This window comes from Lepisosteus oculatus, unplaced genomic scaffold, assembly GCF_040954835.1.
Source record: "Lepisosteus oculatus isolate fLepOcu1 unplaced genomic scaffold, fLepOcu1.hap2 HAP2_SCAFFOLD_42, whole genome shotgun sequence".
Taxonomy (NCBI): Eukaryota; Metazoa; Chordata; class Actinopteri; order Semionotiformes; family Lepisosteidae; genus Lepisosteus; species Lepisosteus oculatus.
This window is the reverse complement of record NW_027167956.1, coordinates 1,790,449-1,796,011: the sequence shown is the minus strand read 5'-3', so window position 1 is coordinate 1,796,011 and position 5,563 is coordinate 1,790,449.

Sequence of the window (5,563 nt, the reverse complement as noted above, 5' to 3'; positions counted from 1 at the left end):
GGTTTCACAGTGTTGAGCTAAGACACAAAAACACCTACAAGTGGCAGTTCCAAATGTATCAAATGTATAAACCTGGGCTGAAAAAGTGTGTACAGTATATACTCTGTGTAGGTCTGATAAAAGTATTCGAGTCAAAGTGTCATATGGATACAAATTCTCATGATTTTGTATTGTGTGTTTTTTCTCTGTTCTGCTTTATTGAAAGAAATCAGATGCTCTTCCTGAAACTTACCTTAGCTGATTCTTCAGCTAAACCAGACAGACTTCTGAAATTCTCAAATATTATCAAATCTTTTTGGTGCAGAGGTGGTGGAGCCCATTACCAACAGACTCACAGCTGAAATTGCTGTGAAGAGGGCTTCTACCAAATATTAACATGTGGGTGAAAATGTATACAATTGTAATATTTCCTTTTTTCCCATTGAAAGTATAACATATGTGGTGTGAGAAAGAGGTCCTCATTTAATTGCATGAAACTCTGGCACTGGCGCAACAAACTGAACAAAGTTCAAGGGGGTATACGCTTTCTGTAGACACTTTATTTCCTCTTTTTCCATACTCTAAGCAATGATTTGGGAAACCTGTGGGACACTGGAGGTCATTATACATAAGCCTCTTTCTGCACCTTTTAAGCCATTGAAACCTAGTTGCCTTGTTACAAGGTCTAATATTACAGTAGGTGTGGTTTTTGTCTCCTAATTTCTGAGAATGATCAAATTGGGGAATAAATTGTAGGGAATACCACTCTTGCACTTCTAAGAAAAGACTATCTCAAATGAAACTCGCTATAGAAAGACATCTTGTTGAAAAATTATTTATTTTTTGTAATTTCTTTGTAAACAAGACAAATTGTTTTAAATGTATGCAATACGACGACATGAAAAACAACACTGAAAGTTTTCATTGAAATACTGGACGAGATTGTGCATATTCAATGGATTTCTCCTGGTGCTTTTTTTCATCAGTCTTTTCATATTCTTGTTCTCTACTCAGGTGTCTCCTGTTCCTTTGGTGATGTCTGCTGTACACACATGGCATCATACACTTGAGCAAAGTGTGATACCACCGTTTGTTCTTCTCCTAAAATAAAGATGAACATTGACAAAAGTCAGAAGCACTCTTTTCTTTGACAGACGAACAAAACAATGCAAGAATAACCATACTCTCTGTTCCTTACCCATTTCTACCTACCTGTTTGACCACTTTGTCTGCTTCAGTCAGGACAGGGTGCTGGGGCTGACTCTGAGCAATCTGAGAAGAGCTCTCTGTTATCATCTCCCCTACAGTGGCTACATTGTACTCTGTTTGAAATCCAAGTATCGCCTCCGGTAAGTTCCTCGGTCCTTTTTGGGACTTGAAAGGGTAGAATCATTTTGTGACTATATTTCATTGTCATGCACTGATATGTTCTGGTTTGTGTTCGATTACTGCAGGAGTTCAAGTACTTTCTTTTTGTTCTAGATTGGCAGTTTTTGTGATGGTAGGAACTTGTCATATTCTCAACTTATTTTGTCTATGAGACTCTGAATGCTCTGTAAACATACTATTTTAGCAATTCTTAGAAATCTGAAAGCAGTGTTACCTGTATCATTTTTTGTCTTGGTAGTAGTATTGCAGCTCCAACATCAGCACTTAAATAATGGTTTGTGATGTTACTTGTCCTTGGAGTTAGTATACTCCTGAGAAGTCAAGAGAAATCTTACGTAAGCATTAATTATGTTTCACTTTTGAAAGCAAAGTACGTGTCAAGTTCTTTGAAGGCATTTGTTGATACTTTTAAGCACTTTCGTTGATTATTATTATCCTTCAATTAGTTATTACAAGTCCAACATTCTCTACATGATCTCACTCCATATTCAGAATGTGGGAATACAGTTGTTTTAAGGAAATGCCACTGAATAGATAGTAGCTGCACTCTACAAAGATGAATTTGCTAATTAATCAGTCAGAGACACAGGTTATACTTCAGTAGTCTTAGATCATTTAATGATGATTATTGTACTTTATAACTAGCAAAATCCCCATATCCTGTTCATTGCCCCTTTTTCAGTCATGTGGATTGACTTATGCCTGAAGTGGTTAATTCTCACCTTGACATCTCATAGAACAACTGGATCTCTACCAAGGGTGAATGTGTCCTTCCTCTTAATGTCTAAAAGAAAAGGTTAAAATTCATTGAAGCAAAATGCAACAACCCAAACTGTTGGGGAGGTCGTTTCCAGAGTTATTTCATATGACAGTGCTTGGAGTGAAACTACATGACCATGGTGAAGAAGTAAAAACACTTTACCTTGTTCCTCCTGACTGATGTCCTTATGCGTGTTTTGCACAGTTGAGCGTTTTGTGTCTTGTCGTCTGTGTAGGCAACAGCCCTCTTCCCTGGGATAGAACTAGATGATATTTAGACACGTTAATTTGACTTCTCCATTGCTCACATTGATGTGGATATGATTATAATGCTGTGTTTTGTGGGCTTCCCAAGAAAACAATAAATCCCTTACTACTTGTTCGAAATGCAGTAGCACAGATCCTAACAAATACAAGAAAGAGAATATCATTCCTGTTTTGAAAAAACTTCACTGGTCACCTGTATTATCTAGGATAAATTTGAAAGTTCTTTTACTTGTTTTTAAAGCTTTAAGCGACTTAGCACGTCTGTACCTTACTGAATGTCTGTCTTTATATGTTCCTATACGTGACCTGAGATCTGCACATACTGGCCTACTGCAAATACCACATGTGAAATGCAGAAAGAGTGGAGAGGCTGCTTTTTGTTTTTATGCTTCTAAATTATGAAACTCACTTCCACTTTTTATTAGGCAGTCAAGCTCGGTACATTGTTTTAAAAAACATTTGAAAATGTTGCTATTAGTTAAAGTGGTTCTTTGTTCTTTCTATTTATGTTTCTTGTTTTAGTTCTCTTTAATTGTTCTTATTTTATTACGACTTTCCTAATTTGTATTTATTTAATTGACATGTATGTTGCTTTACTGTATTGCTGTATTTTCCTTTACAACTGAAAGTATATCTCTCAATTTTAATATTTTATTTTTACGCTTGGTTTTTAAAGCACCAAAACACTATTTGTATGAAAGGTGCTCTATAAAGTTTATTATTATTCTTTTTAATATTATTATTATACTTTGTTACATTTTTGGTTAGGACAAAGATTCTAGTAGAGGTGGCCTCTTTTACCCTGTTCCAAAAAATTGGAAAACTACCTTCAAAATGCACTGACAATGACCATCTACTGTCTCCTCTAACTGTGTATTGTCATCATGCATATCTTGTGTATTATTTATTGTAGTCGGTTCTGTCATTCTGTAAAGAAGCCACCTTTCAAGGCACTATATAAAATAATGTTTGTTATTATTATTTACATTTTTCATCGTAAAATCTGGCGAAGAGTCTTAAGAGAATATCAAAGAACACGTTGCTCTTACCTTTCCATTCCAAGAAATGCCCTCAGCTCGGATTGCAGAGATTGACCTCTCTGTCTCAAATTCTGAGAAACATAGACTCGATTGAAAAATGACCATTTCCTAAGATTCACATAACATCACCAGTCAACATTTGCCACTTGACATCAATAGAAACCATAGAGTACATGACATTTCCAATCAGTTTTCTTTCAAGGTACAATAGCAATCGCCTTGCCAGAAGAGTTATACTGCGGTAGATAAATATTACAAATGTCAGATACACGCAGAGTTGTTTGGATTACTGTGAAAAGATTGTCAAATATATTTATGTTCATTATATTTCTTGGAGTGACAGAGCTAAAGAGAAAAAAATACTTACCTTTATCTCTGCAGACAGGATCGCAAGGGATTCCCTTATACTGGGTTCCTATATAACAAATAATACATTATTCAAAAAACCTGATATTTCTCTGTCCATTGGCAGCATGATTGTTTATCATTACAGTTTTAGTTAGCTTTAATTTTGGAAACCCCAAGTAAACATAGTTTGTGCCTTTCTCTGAACTTTTTGGCATTTCAATTCAGTTGTTTGTAAGCTTATTTTACAGTTGCTAGGTTGATGAAGTTCCTGAACTGTGCAGTATTTCTTTTGGGTTTGGTGCGAATCATATTCTAGCGGTTGGGGGAAAAAAGCACAGGTGCCATCCCACCATTAAACCCTGAAACTTACCTTAGCTGATTCTTCAACTAAACCAGACATGTTAAGTAAGTGTTACAGTATGTTTCAAAGTGTGTATTTTAGCAAACACAACTGAAGTTCTGTTGTCTCCTTGGAGACACTTGGAACTGGTGCGATGCTGGTTCTATGACATCATTCGTTCTAAATGTAAATGCAGGTATTGGCACAACATAGTAAATTGATGTAAAGTTATGGATCCATTTATGATTTTCACTCAGTTTGAAAGAGTTCCTGTCGTGTGTTTAAACTTTGTGTTACGTAGGGTTAACTGGGGTTCTGGCTATTAGTTAGGCTTGGTCATTCAGTCATATGGTTCATGAAATAGGAAGCTAAGAGATCTGTGTTTTAGTTTTACTGTTTGTTTTTGTTCCATAGAATAAGAAATGTTTCATTAATATGAGTAATAGAGTAGCTGTTTCTCTAAACAGTGTGTGTCAGTTTGCACTGCAGGTGTGCCAGGTAGAGACCATATAAGAACGAAAAAATATGCTGTCATTTACTGCCGTGGCTAATTTCTGTTAACCTTGTCTCTCACTCACTTTGATGAGCAAAATGTTCATACATAAAGCATACATTTCTGATTGGTCAGAAGAAGCTTCTTAACATATAAGATATAAAGAAAGTCAGAAAGTTAGGCACTTAGGTCAGCCTTAGGCAGTTAACCAAGACCATAATCCGATAAGAAGCTATTCCCTTTCATGTTGCTAAATCACATGTAGGATACATGAGTTACACCTCCACTTAAGAGACCTTAAAGAGACCTTGGCCAGCCAGGAGTGTGGAAAACCGTAAAACAGTTCTTGAGGACCTAATTGTTAACTCTTAACAGGCAAAGGTTCCTTCAGTCCTATGAGAAATATTTTAGAATTGAACTAAAGTGTGTTTCCGATACAGGAGCATATGTCTGTCAGGGCCTGTTGGAGAGGCCCTGCGTGAGAACCCCTGGCTGCAGTTCCACATCCCCCTGAAAGTAAATAGAGCCATAAGCATGGAGCTAAGGACACTGCTCCAGGACATGCTGGCTGTCGATCCTGACCAGTGACCAGAAGCCATCCAGCTGAAGAAGCAAGTCAGGCAAGCCATGGCACGAGAGAAAACATCTTTGTAGTGACTGATAGCAAGATGTCCGTGACTAAGGGCAATTCTTGTGAGCTAAGTCTGATTTCATTTTTATGTCCCGAAAGGCCACTGCCTTTGTGCTGTAGATTTCTGATTTAGACGGGCATTTCTATGGACAACTTTGACTTTTCTGTGGGTCCAATGAAAATATATTTTTTTACTTATTCTTTGCTACAGTTTTCGAAAGTTTAAAGACATTCACTGAGTTGACGATAAAGGAAAAGTTTCATCTTTCACCTCTTCGAAGGTAGGCCGGTCAGAGGTACAATATATGTCTTCATGT